General features: G+C 44.0%; 1 long non-coding RNA gene across 1 annotated transcript; it reads left to right on the top strand.

The window, feature by feature from the left end:
- The first annotated feature begins 3,246 nt into the window (after positions 1-3,246).
- On the top strand, positions 3,247-12,435 carry LOC142728947 (uncharacterized). The gene is made up of 3 exons (XR_012877882.1): positions 3,247-3,279; positions 11,516-11,650; positions 12,175-12,435. It is a non-coding gene; the product is annotated as an uncharacterized LOC142728947 (long non-coding RNA).
- Positions 12,436-15,038: the final 2,603 nt, after the last annotated feature.

The raw sequence follows: 15,038 nt of genomic DNA, 5'->3' as shown, positions 1-15,038 counted from the left end.
ATCCGCTCAACTGACACCTGCAGTTCCATGGAGACGGCTGGTGCAGAGGAGCTCTGAGGATGGGATCACTCAAAGCGTCCAATCAGAAGCTGCCAACTGGTTTGTACCACTAGGTAAACTACAAGGGTAGGCTTGGACCAAACCAATGACGGTTTTTGTGTTTGTTTTAATAAAGCAACAAGCGGTTATATGTTATACATTATATATATATATATCCAAAAAAGAGAACGTGAAGCAGCACTCAAATAATGTGAATTTATTCATCCAACATGGAACCACAACGTTTCACCTCCTCTATGAAGGCATTTTCAAGTCACTTTATTTGAGTGCTGCTTCACATTCTCTTTTTTGTATATCTAACACATAAGGAGAGGTCACGCCTTTATTTTTGAAGCTTTGCACCAGCCTAGTCAGGCATTTGTTCACAGTGCTGCTCCAATCCTCTGCTTATATATATACACATATATATATATATATATATATATATACACACACACACACACAAATAAATGTGTATGGAAAGGAAATGATTCATTCCATCTCAAACAGAAAAATATTGACATTACAGATTTAGGCCCCATGCACATGACCGTAAAAACTCCCGTAATTACGGGCCCATAGACTTCTATTGGTCACGGGCACCTTCCCGTATGCTTACGGGAAGGTGCCCGTGCTGTTGAAAAAGATAGAACATGTCCTATTTCAGGCCGTAATTACGGCATGGGCAGCCAATAGAAGTCTATGGGGCTCCCGTAATTACGGGTGACTACGTGTGTGCACCCATAATTACGGGAGCGTTGCTAGGCGACGTCAGTAAATAGTCACTGTCCAGGGTGCTGAAAGAGTTAAACGATCACAATATAGATAAAGCTGTAAAAATAAAAAAAAAGACGTTCATACTTACCCAGAACTCCCTGCTTCTTCCTCCAGTCCGGCCTCCTGGGATGACGTTACAGCCCATGTAACCGCTGCAGCCAATCACAGGCCAATCACTGGCTGCAGCGGTCACATGGACTGCCGCGTTATCCAGGGAGGTCGGACTGGATGTCAAGAAAGGGACGCGTCACCAAGACAACGGCCGGGTAAGTATGAATTTCTTTTACTTTTATTACGGAAAGGGCTGTCCCTTCTCTCTATCCTGCACTGATAGAGAGAAGGGGCTGCCGATTAGTGCAGTGCAATTTTGCAGCCAAAAACATGCCCGTAAATACGGGTGGAATACGGGTCGAATACGTGTGACCAAGGACCCGTATTTATGCCAGTATTTACGGGTGGACAAAAATACGGTCATGTGCATGGGGCCTTATGGGGTGATTTGGTTTCTTTGAAACGGCAGCGCTTTAAGGGTATGTTCACACGGCGGGGGTCCGTAACGGCTGAAATTACGGGGATGTTTCAGCCTGAAAACATCCCCGTAATTTCAGCCGTACCGGCATGTGCAGGCGCTTGAACGCCGCGTCAATTACGGCCGTAATTAGCGCTGCTATTCATTGGAGTCAATGAATAACGGCTCCAATTACGGCCAAAGAAGTGACAGGTCACTTCTTCTACGCGGGCGTCTATTTACGCGCCGTCATTTGACAGCGGCGCGTAAATATACGCCTCGTGTGAACAGACAAACGTCTGCCCATTGCTTTCAATGGGCAGATGTTTGTCAGCGCTATTGAGGCGCTATTTTCGGGCGTAAATCGGGGCATAAACGCCCGATTTACGTCCGTAAATAGGCCGTGTGAACATACCCTAAGTCTTTTTATTTCTGTCAGCGAGTTAATTGTAAAGATAAAGATTCGCCCAATATCCACGTTTTAATGTTCTGTTAGTGTCTTCATCATACTGGACGGGGGAGATAATGTGATTGATAGAAGATAAGCGGCGGTTTCCCTATTTATGGCGGTATCACAACAGTAACCACATTGGCCTCTCACATTACTAATGAATTGCTGCGAGGCCTCCCCTCCTGAATAGTGGATGTATGTAACGTATAGGGTAAGGGCACACAGGGGGGATACGCTGCGTAAAAGTACACAGCGTATCCGCCATGGGAGCCGCAGGGAATTTCACCAGAAAAACTGCACAGAATTAAGGTGCAGTTTTTCGTTTGGAATCTCCACTGCGGAAATACTGCTAGAAAAATAAACACTTTTTTCGGATTCGTGATTTTTGCAGGCGGAATCACAGCTTTTCCATTGCAAAAATCACAACATTTGCCTATTTGTTGCGAGTTTTACCCCCCATTAAATTCAATGGAAAAAACCTGAAAGAGAAGAGCAGCGATTCCGCAGCATAAAGTGACAGGATGCGGATTAAAAAAACGCACCGCAGGTCAATTTATGAAACGGTTTCTCAGCAGATTTGTTAAAATTTCATCCACTCTGCGGTTACTATAATACGCAATTAAATCAGTTTTCGAAAATCAACAGTGTTTACGCTGAGGGTATGTTCACACGCTAAAGTAAAATCGGCTGTAAAATGCGGATGTTTTTAAGGGAAAACGGCCTCTGATTTTCAGCTGCTTCTTAAGCAAAAGTTTTTGATGCGTTTTTTTTTTTGAAGCTGTTTTTTTATTGACACAATGAAAAACGGCTCCAAAAAGGACTCAAGAAGTGACATGAACTTTTTTTTTCACAAAGCGTTTTTTTTACTACAGGTTGTAATAAGGAGCGTAGATAGGGATGGCAGGGGGGGGGGGGGGCATGTGCCCGGCCATCAATGGCGGATTATCATGGTACATTGTAGTTTTGTCGCGATTTTGCAGCAAATCGCGGCAAAAAAACGCGATGAAACTGCATTGTGTATGTCCTGCAAAAGGACCTTTAGACATAAGGTCACATGACCTCATCTCTCTAGTTCTTACTATTGCTTAGAGACCTGCTGGTCACATGACCTCATCTCTGAAGTTCTTACTATTGCTTAGAGACCTGCTGGTCACATGACCTCATCTCTGAAGTTCTTACTATTGCTTAGAGACCTGCTGGTCACATGACCTCATCTCTGAAGTTCTTACTATTGCTTAGAGACCTGCTGGTCACATGACCTCATCTCTGAAGTTCTTACTATTGCTTAGAGACCTGCTGGTCACATGACCTAATCTCTGAAGTTCTTACTATTGCTTAGAGACCTGCTGGTCACATGACCTCATCTCTGAAGTTCTTACTATTGCTTAGAGACCTGCTGGTCACATCATCTCTGAAGCTCTTACTATTGCTTAGAGACCTGCTGGTCACATGACTGCAGGACTTCAGCAGCAGCAGCAGCGACTCCACAGAGAAGACTGACTATGTAAGTATAAGGGGATTGATTTGTTTAATGGGACTGTATTTAGGGGTCTGGTGTGGGGTCTGTATTTAGGGGGTCTGGTGTGGGGTCTGTATTTAGGGGGTCTGGTGTGGGGTCTGTATTTAGGGGGTCTGGTGTGGGGTCTGTATTTAGGGGGCCTGGTTTGGGGACTGTATTTAGGAGGTTTGGTGTCTATTAGTTTAAGGGGTCTGTATTTAGGGGGTCTGGTCTGTGGTCTGTATCAGATTAAGGGATTTAGGGTCTGTATATTTAGGGGTCTGTGTTAGTTTAAGTGATCTGGGGTCGGTATTTAGGGGGTCTGTTTTAGTTTGAGGTCTGTGTCGGTATTTAGGCGGTCTGTATTTGGGGGTGTGATCTGTATTTGTTTATGGGGTCTGTATTTAGGGGTCTGTATTAGTTTTGGGGTTTTTATTTAGGGGTCTGTATTAGTTTAGGGGGTCTGGTCTGAGGTCTGTATTAAGGGAGTCAGGTCTGGGGTTATTATTAGTGTAGGGGGTCAGGTCTGGTGTCCGTATTTAGGGGTCCGGTCTGAGGTCTGTATTTATTCAGGGTGCTTGTGATGGGGGTCTGTATTTGTTTAGGGGGTCTGGTCTGGGGACTGCAATAGCTTAGAAGGTCTGGGGTCTGTAGGTATTCTATAATCTAGTCTGTGGTCCAATTTTATTAGTATGAGTAAAAGGGGTTGTCCAGGCACGTGGATAGGTCATCAGTATAAAAAACGGTCTGTGCCCGCACCACCCCTTTAATGTATGGTCCTGGGCCTTGGTGTCTAAATTTGTGTGTTTCTATAGGGGCTGGAAATGGCTGCAGAAGTGATGGGCAAAGATGTCTCATCAGGAGAAGTCGCCATAACGGTCTGTGCCAGATGGAGAAGAAAAGAAAACGGCACCCATCAGAGAAACGTCACTGGATCTATAGGGGATCTCCTCTCCTGACATGTCTGTTGCAGGTAATTCTTGTATTCTACATATTTCTGTGTACCCAGAGCTAATAGACAAATGCGTGTTACCATTCCCATTGTCAGAAGGAGGTGTCCCTACACCGTGTGATACTGTCAGCGATGGTTGGAGACTGTCAGTATGTAGGGACACAGCCCTTTAACAAGGGGAATCGTAACAACCATTTGTCAATGAATACTGGGAAGACCCCAGCAGTTGGCAGGCACGTAATAGATACAAAAAGGAACTAAGTGTACCAAGGTACACTGAAAGCCAATTTCCCAACTGCTGACTGATATTATTAAAAAATAACTTTTAATGATTTTACCACTAAGAATGTCCAGGTGGACATAAACACTGTATATGAACAATTTAAAAGTTATAGCCGATATTGCTGCCACACACGCTCAGTTTACACTCTGTCTGCATGTATTGCCAGACAGAGCACAGAGTGCTAGAAATTGTCCAGTGACAGATATGACAGCTGGATAGCTGCAGACTGCCGTACTGGGACGGATACAAGTTAAATTCAAAATTGGATTCGTGTGCTGGATTTGCTAGACAAATGGGCTGTTTAAAACAATGAATTTAGCCCCCCCGACATGTTTCGCTGTCAACACAGCGTCCTCAGGGGATCAAAATGGGGCTAGTAAGCGCGTGTACGTGTTGTTACTTCCTTTAAAGACTTCCATTTCGTAATTCACAGTGTCCACCTGTGTCGGAACCAATGGAGTGTCGATTACGAGGACGAGCCTCCACATCCTAAGATTGACATGGGAATTAGCCAATGTGAGGGCTATATCAGTGTAGCCAATAAGAGTGCGCCAAATGCGCATGGGCACTGTGTCCAGAATCGGACACAGTAAAATTAGCTACTCCTCTGGTTCTCTTAGCGGCGCATGGGCACTGTGTCCAGGATCGGACATAGTAGAAATTAGCTACTCCTCAGATTCTCTTGGCGGCGCATGCGCATTTAAAGACCGATCGGACTTAGTCAGTTTTGACATTTATGGAATACTCATTTGGTTCTCTTAGCGGCGCATGCGCATTTAGAGACCGATCGGACTTAGTCAAATTTGACATTTATAATATATGTAAGCATATGTCCGATTCTGGACACAGTGCCCATGCGCATTTGGCGCACTCTTATTGGCTACACTGATATAGCCCTCACATTGGCTAATTCCCATGTCAATCTTAGGATGTGGAGGCTCGTCCTCGTAATCGACACTCCATTGGTTCCGACACAGGTGGACACTGTGAATTACGAAATGGAAGTCTTTAAAGGAAGTAACAACACGTACACGCGCTTACTAGCCCCATTTTGATCCCCTGAGGACGCTGTGTTGACAGCGAAACATGTCGGGGGGGCTAAATTCATTGTTTTAAACAGCCCATTTGTCTAGCAAATCCAGCACACGAATCCAATTTTGAATTTAACTTGTATCCGTCCCAGTACGGCAGTCTGCAGCTATCCAGCTGTCATATCTGTCACTGGACAATTTCTAGCACTCTGTGCTCTGTCTGGCAATACATGCAGACGGAGTGTAAACTGAGCGTGTGTGGCAGCAATATCGGCTATAACTTTTAAATTGTTCGTATACAGTGTTTATGTCCACCTGGACATTCTTAATGGTAAAATCATTAAAAGTTATTTTTTAATAATATCAGTCAGCAGTTGGGAAATTGGCTTTCAGTGTACCTTGGTACACTTAGTTCCTTTTTGTATCTATTACGTGCCTGCCAACTGCTGGGGTCTTCCCAGTATTCATGCTCCTATTAGGTTAATCACCTACCTTCTGACCCCTTGTCTGTATTCTATTGAGAGATCCTGCTGTTAATATCTATATCAATTCCCCACTCTGGGTGATGGCAAATTTCTTATCTAGAAAACTTAATCCAGATGATTTGGCGTCTGAAGCACTATTTGTTTTTTCTACGGAAAGCATACCACTGCATCAATTTGACGTGCAGACGGCATTTAAAGACCTCCAAAAAACGTACAAGCAATATGTTAGATCATGTTGGGAAATCACGAGCTTGGAAACCTACATCCAACAACAAATAATATACAGAGGTCTACGCATCAATCTAATCCCTAATCTATATCGTAGTGATACAAACTTCATTAAGGGATGGGAGCAAATACTAACTGAAAGCTCCCTACGTCTAATGCAATACCTTTTGGACTTTGAGAAAAAAGACCTTCTCAAAGTAGGCTCACAGTTAGAAAAAGAAATTCATGATATTCAGAGTTTCAGTTCAACTCCAGAATATAGTGAATGTGAAATAAAGTTACAAAAAAATATTGAGTACCTACAGAGAGAAATAAAGGAGAGAAAGCATAGAAAATATATCAGAGACCGTAGAGACTTTGACACAGGCCAAATATATACATATCGCAGTCGTGCCCCTCCTGCTCCATATCAAAATCGTGATAACAGATCTATAGACATCTCCGAGTCGGATGTGTCTGGTACCGAGGAATCCAGGATACCTCCTGACGATAATAGACTGGGAGCGAAACGGAAATTAAAAAATAGAAAATATAATCCATCGAAAAGGACATCTATTGGTCCTAAGGGAACCTCTACATTATGGCCAGCATACAACGGGCAACGGACTGCTTCCTCTTTTACCTCCTCTGCACAGGCTACCTCCTCAATATCATCAGCATCTCACATACCCCCAATAGGGACACCCAATACTCCATTTCCCGTAGGGAAACATATAGACGGCCCTTTGAGGAATACTGTGAATGCTGGAAATATGGGCCTTCAGATCTCAGCACCAACCAATACTTTTCCTGTGATTCCTTTTTTAGGAACGCACAAGACACCGTGGAGCCAGACCAAATAATGCATAGCGGCACATGCCGCCCAGATGATATGCAAGTAATAAATCTATCAGAATTCCAACTGAATCCGCAGCAAAATCTATTGTTACACAAAGGTCTATCGTACACTCCCACTCCAAATTTTGACGAATTTATGTGGACAAAAGACATTAATTTGTTCGCAAGAAAACTTGCCTTACATAAATTCTTTAAGTACAAATTCGATGACACCTCATCTTTAAATTACACTGAACTTACCACTCTACGTGCACTAGAAGATTTGTCGAAGGAAAATGAATACACTGCCGATAGGGCCACGGGCCCCTTTTCTACACTACGACCCAAGTCACGATTAACACCTCCCATCTCACAATATCCACATATTGATATATTCGTCAAAATGGTCAGTGCAGACTTAAAGAAACTTCAACTGAGTAAACCAAAAATCTGTAGCAATCTCAGTAAATCAGAGAAAATAGCATTGGAAGAACTTAGCAAAAATGAGGAAGTTATATTTAAACCTTCTGACAAAGGGGGCAATATTGTCATCCTTAATCGATTAGACTATGTCGCCATGGTCCACAGACTTCTCAATGATGTATCTACATACAAAATACTGGACGGTAATCCGACTGAACGATACTTATCTGAATTACATATCCTTCTAAATGATGCAAGAGATAGTAGTTTGATTTCACTGGAGGAATTTAAATCTATGTATAACTCTACCCCTACTTTGGCAACTTTTTATGCCTTGCCAAAAATACATAAAAATGCGACACCATTGCCTGGTAGACCAATTGTCTCCGGTAATGACAATTTAACGCAGGGCATTAGTACATATGTCGACGAAATTTTATCTCCTTTTGTTACAGCCCTACCTTCATACTTACGAGATACCAAAGACACCCTCACCAGGATACAGGGTATTAATGTCTCTTCCACGACACTAATAGCCAGCATTGATGTCGAGTCATTGTACACGAACATCAATCATGATCTGGGCCTCAATGCTGTTCGACACTTTTTGAGCACTAAGGGGACTCAGTTTCAGGCACATAATAATTTCACACTATCTTTATTACAATTCCTACTTACACACAATTATTTTCTTTTCGACAACAAATTTTATCACCAACTTAAAGGTACAGCCATGGGCACTGTTTGTGCACCCACATACGCAAATTTATTTTTAGGGTGGTGGGAGGACACTTTAATTTTTAACGATGATTTACTTTTTTTCACTTGTCACATTTTATTTTGGGGAAGATATATAGATGACATACTTGTTTTTTGGGAGGGGGACCCCCACCTTTTCTCTGACTTTATGGACATCATTAATAACAACCAAATCGGGATGAAATTCACTTATACTATACACACAAAAGAAATTAATTTTTTGGACCTAAAAATTACCCTGGATCCTGGTGGGGCTGTTCAAACCCAAATTTTTAGAAAAGAGACTGCAACCAACAGTTTCTTGCATTGGGGAAGTTTTCATCCTCCGGCCCTCAAAAAAGGCATTCCTATTGGGCAATATTTAAGAGCTAAAAGAAATTGCTCGGAAGAAGCTACCTTCCAACTGGAATGTGATATCCTATACAATAAATTTCTCGCACGAGGATACCCAAAAAAAACTCTGCATAGAGCTTATGCTAGAGCTAGGGCAACGTCTAGGGATGAACTACTTCATGGTACAAGGGAGACTAATAAATCGAAGTCCGTTAATACTGAACCATCTTCCCTTATTAGATGCATAGGGAACTTTGATAACTGCTCACATCAGATTAAAGACATTCTTAAAAAGCACTGGTCTATTCTGCAGACAGATGCTGACCTCTGTGATATTATTTCTAGTATTCCCAACATTACCTATAGGAGAGGCAGGAACCTCCGTGAACATTTGATACATAGCCACTACTCCAAACCTTCCACGTCACACACGAGTTGGCTTCCACCCCCAGTACAGGGATCCTTTCCATGTGGCAGGTGTTCCTTCTGCCCTTTAATGCCGACAACCAAAACTTTTGTAAACCCAAGTGACGGCAAGATGTTTACTATCAGACAATTTATAAACTGTCAAAGCAGTGGTATCATTTATGCAGCACGGTGTCCCTGCCCAAAACTATATGTGGGTAAGACTATTCAACAACTCCGTAGAAGAATTTCCAAACATAAAAGTACAATTAACACAAAAGAAGATACACCTTTATCTAAACATATTAGATTCCATCATCAAGGTGACATTAATGCCCTGAAATTTTGGGGTATCACCCAAGTTAAACTGGGCCCCAGGGGAGGCAACCTTGATAAAAAACTTCTACAAGAAGAGGCCAAATGGATCCATAGGCTTGGATCATTGAGCCCCAATGGACTAAATGAGGGCTTCACTTATGTTGCCTTCCTATAGTCTTTTATGATCTCAAATGTCAGATAGATTACTTTCTAATCACCATCACTCGCTAGATAGCGAATTAGAAATCCTACATTTTTATCTATTAAAATGACAGCTTATCTCTCCACATACCCTTCTATTTTACATGCCCTTTTGTACCACTATTTATCTTCCTTTTCTCTTCTTTTCTTCTTCCTAAGAAACCACCCCTTTGGACTTATACAAGCATCTGGACATTATTCTTACACACGTATCTGGAGTGTAGACAATGCATACACATATATTGGAATACATACCTGATTCCCATTCGATCTCTTATCTAGGCATCCAGAGACGTGCACTTGTCCATATATCCGTTCGATTTGGTTAAGTTAAGTTAAATAATGAGACTTATCAATGTTGCTATTTATCCAGATCTGTAGTACAAAATTCATCTAAGTCCCTCCATGTCCCCAGTGCGCAAATGCGCTCCACGTTACCTCCTCTGTAAGCTATGCGATCCAAGACATATGCTTACATATCTTATAAATGTCAAATTTGACTAAGTCCGATCGGTCTCTAAATGCGCATGCGCCGCTAAGAGAACCAAATGAGTATTCCATAAATGTCAAAACTGACTAAGTCCGATCGGTCTTTAAATGCGCATGCGCCGCCAAGAGAATCTGAGGAGTAGCTAATTTCTACTATGTCCGATCCTGGACACAGTGCCCATGCGCCGCTAAGAGAACCAGAGGAGTAGCTAATTTTACTGTGTCCGATTCTGGACACAGTGCCCATGCGCATTTGGCGCACTCTTATTGGCTACACTGATATAGCCCTCACATTGGCTAATTCCCATGTCAATCTTAGGATGTGGAGGCTCGTCCTCGTAATCGACACTCCATTGGTTCCGACACAGGTGGACACTGTGAATTACGAAATGGAAGTCTTTAAAGGAAGTAACAACACGTACACGCGCTTACTAGCCCCATTTTGATCCCCTGAGGACGCTGTGTTGACAGCGAAACATGTCGGGGGGGCTAAATTCATTGTTTTAAACAGCCCATTTGTCTAGCAAATCCAGCACACGAATCCAATTTTGAATTTAACTTGTATCCGTCCCAGTACGGCAGTCTGCAGCTATCCAGCTGTCATATCTGTCACTGGACAATTTCTAGCACTCTGTGCTCTGTCTGGCAATACATGCAGACAGAGTGTAAACTGAGCGTGTGTGGCAGCAATATCGGCTATAACTTTTAAATTGTTCGTATACAGTGTTTATGTCCACCTGGACATTCTTAGTGGTAAAATCATTAAAAGTTATTTTTTAATAATATCAGTCAGCAGTTGGGAAATTGGCTTTCAGTGTACCTTGGTACACTTAGTTCCTTTTTGTAACCATTTGTCAATGCTCACACAAAAAGGTGGTGTTCACTATAGACACGGCAGAGCGGCGGTAGGGAAGGGGGGCCCAAGTTTGTGGAACAGCCCATGGCCTTTGGTCTACTTAATCCACCACTGCCGGCCATTCAGCCAGCGCCTTTCTACAAGTGAAGCGGCTCGATACTTTGCGCCACTTGCATCGTTGAAAGGCGCTGATTGACAGAGAAGCGTTCAACCCCAGGAGACCTGCGCAGAAGAGAGCAGGTCTCCATTGCTGCCGGACGGCGTGGGAACGGGATTAAGGTGAGTTTGAATAGTTTGTTATTTTATCGTAATAAAAAAGTGTGTGGCATTATCTATGGGTGTGGATTTATCTACAGGGGGGGGCTATATACTGGGGTGGGCTATCTGTGGAGCACTATATACAGGGTGGGCTATATCTACAGGGGGCTATCTGTGGAGCACTATATACTGGGGTGGGCTATACGTGGAGCACTATATACAGGGGTGGGCTATCTGTAGAGCACTATAGGGGGAGCTATATGTGGGACACCATCTACAGGGGGCACAGTGTGTGTGTGTGGGACATGGTGTATGGTGCTATTATAATTAGAGGTGCAGTGTATGGCGCTATTATATTTAGGGGCGTAGGGTGTGGTATAATGAGAACTTTATCTTTGTTTATAGGTGTAGAAATGTAGGAAAAGTGAGAAGCTGAAGACATCTGAGAAGCAAACTGCAGAAATGGGTTGTGACCGGGAGAAGTCATCATAGAGGTCTGGACCGGATGGAGAAAAAGAACTAGAATCTGAGACGTCACCGGTGAGTCACTTAATGTAAATGTTCATTCTGCCTCTAATCAGCACTGTAGTCACTGTATGATTTGCAGCGAGATGATGGGTGGTGTGATTTTTTTTTTTTATGAAACAGCATCTCCCAGCATATCTTTACCATTGTTTGGACAATGCTGGGAGCTGGAAACAATTTAGTGTGAACCTATACGTCAGGGGTTGCACTAAATTGAGCTGTATTTGTGCTGGTGCTTTATATATGTACTGAGCTTGGTTCTGGGGCTGTATTTATGTACTGAGCACTATTCTGGTGTTGTGTATAGAACTATATTGCTTGTAAAATGTACAAATGTTTTTATGCTCGAGTTACATAAAAAGAAATGTGGAAAATAAATGACACGTCGACTGGTAGAGAAAACAAACATTGCGAGGGGGAAGGAGATGTCGGGAAAGAGGTTGGGGGGGGGGGGGCACCAAACTGAATCTTTGCCCCGGGTACTGGAGAATCTAGCTACGCCTCTGGTGTAATACTGTCTCATGCCTCCCATCCAGCAGATGGCACCGCGGGAGCGCCATGAACACCCACCCCTGCAGCCGCACCATCCTGACCTGCCTCCGGTCCCCTGGACGAGCTCCAGGCGGGCTCTCCAGGTGAGCTTGCCGCGCTGGAGGCAGAAGAAGACGCCTCCGTCTGCTGAACCGCCAATGAAGGAAGCCTTTCTTGCCGACCGGGCCCATGTTGCTCTATCGGCCTCTTCATTCGACTGCGGTCACACAGGCCGACTGCCCACCGCACGCTGCTGGATGCCAGGGGCCCGACCGCTCCTTCCTGCTGCCCTCACCCGCACACCGGAAACTGCCACAATCTCTCCCACCGGCCTCGGACCGTCCACTCCACTGCTCCCGGCCTCCGGAACCTCCACAGCAGGTAAGGGGGGGGGGGGGGGTCACACTCTGTCTGCGCCGTGGAACCGGTGATGTAGGGCTGAGGCGCTCAGGCGGCCTGGAACGCAGAGCCCTGGGGGGACACCCACAAGGGCCCCTAACTGCTCCTGCACCCACCCTAGCCCCTTCTCCACTGCCTGTACCCTAATCCTCTCCAGCAACTGCTCTAAGCCCTCCATCTATAGTCTAGGCCCTAAACTGACACAAAAACTGATGGCTACCCTGACACTGGCTGCAAACACCTTCTCCTCACAAACTTTTTCAAGCCATAAAATGGCTTCCTTGCCTACTACCTATATATATATATATATATATATATATATATATATATATATATTCCCTAACTCCACCCCCAATACCCCCAGCCCCCCAGTAACGTTCCTAACTTAAACCCACCCACCAATCTATAATCACAATACCCCTCTACTTGACCCCTTGCAGGCCCAGAACCATCATGACCGCCCTCTGTCCAGCTTTGCTTAGCTCTGGGCTCACAATAGCGACTGTGGCATCTGAGGTGTTAAGAAGAGGGGTGACCCCCTCTAATAGTCCATCGCCCAACTCAACGGCGCGATCGCAGGCTGCCGATGATTGGCATGGCAACCTGGGGCCCTAATGAGGGGCCCCAGGTCTGCCATCTCTGCACTCCTATTAAGACTTGCCTCCGGCAGGGATCACGATATACTTCAGTACATTAGTAGTGCAATAGTATCATGCAAGCGATGCAATGATTGCTGGGTCAAGTCCCCTAAGGGGATGTAAAACAAAGGTTTATTTTTATGTACACAAAGTTAAAAAATAAATAAATTACCCTCTAAAGCAGGGGTTTCAAGCAAGCGGCCCGCATGTGGCCCCTGATGCTGTCATCTGCGGCCCGTGGGACACAGAGCCGCTAGTGCAGGCTCTGCTCCGGGATTCTGTGGAATTCCCTGACATCGATGTCCACATATGGACAGCGATGTCTGGGGCTTCCCCAGAGCCAGAGTCCCACGCAGAGCGCTAGTATAGCCTCTGCTCCGGGACTCTGCGGAATTCCCTGACATCGCTGTCCATATATGCAGAGTCCCGGGCAGAGCGCTAGTATGTCTGGGGCTTCCCCAGAGCTGGAGTCCCGGGCAAAACGCTAGTATAGGCTCTGCTCCGGGACTCTGGGGAAGCCTCTGACATCGCTGTCCAGTATCTACAGACGGCACTGTGGCATTATCTACAGACGGCACTGTGGCATTATCTACAGACGGCACTGTGGCATTATCTACAGAGGGCACTGTGGCATTATCTACAGAGGCACGGTCTAAAAAGGGACTGCCCAATCTTGACATGTGTCTGCCAAACGCTGCCAACTGAGCCGCCGGACTGCATTTAGCGACACAAACTGGAAAACTGAATTGTTGAAATAAGCACGTGCAGAAATATCTAAAAATGTTAAACCTAGCGGTATTATTATAGTAATGTAGTATTATAGTAATGTAGTATTATTATAGTAATGTAGTATTATTATGATAGTAATATAGTGTTATAGTAGATCAAATAACTAATTGATCGACAATTTTGTATTGTATCAAATTAAGTAATGCGGCCCGTCAACTTCCCATTTTTTCTATATGCGGCCCACTTACCCGGCCGAGTTTGAGACCCCTCGGATAGACAGTGAGAACAGTATACAGGGAATATAGGACATATAATGAGGATAGTATACAGGGAATATAGGACATACAGTGAGGACAGTATACAGGGAATATAGTACATATATTGAGGACTGTATACAGGGAATGTAGGACAGACAGTGAGAACAGTATACAGGAAATATAGGACATACAGTGAGGACAGTATACAGGGAATATAGTACATATAGTGAGGACTGTATACAGGGAATGTAGGACAGACAGTGAGAACAGTATACAGGGAATATAGTACATATAGTGAGGACTGTATACAGGGAATATAGTACATATAGTGAGGACTGTATACAGGGAATGTAGGACAGACCGTGAGAACAGTATACAGGGAATATAGGACATACGATGAGGCAAGTATACAGGGAATATAAGACATACAGTGAGGACAGTATACAAGGCATATAGGACATTAAATGAGGACAATATACTGGGAGTATAATATAGTACATACAGTGAGGACAATATACAGGGAATATAGGACATACAGTGAGGACAGTATACAAGGCATATAGGACATTAAATGAGGACAATATACATGGAATATAGGACATACAATGAGCCTAGTATACAGGGAATATAGGACATACAGTGAGGACAGTATGCTGGGAATATAGGACATACAATGAGCCTAGTATACAGGGAATATAGGACATACAGTGAGGACACTATACTGGGAGTATAATACATATAGTGAGGACAGTATTAAGGACATACAGTGAGGACAGTATACAGGGAATATAGGACATACAGTGAGGACAATATACATGGAATATAGGACATACAATGTGCCTAGTATAC

Source organism: Rhinoderma darwinii, unplaced genomic scaffold, assembly GCF_050947455.1.
Source record: "Rhinoderma darwinii isolate aRhiDar2 unplaced genomic scaffold, aRhiDar2.hap1 Scaffold_70, whole genome shotgun sequence".
In the NCBI taxonomy this organism is placed as follows: domain Eukaryota; kingdom Metazoa; phylum Chordata; class Amphibia; order Anura; family Rhinodermatidae; genus Rhinoderma; species Rhinoderma darwinii.
This window is presented reverse-complemented; position numbering and strand designations above follow the sequence as displayed.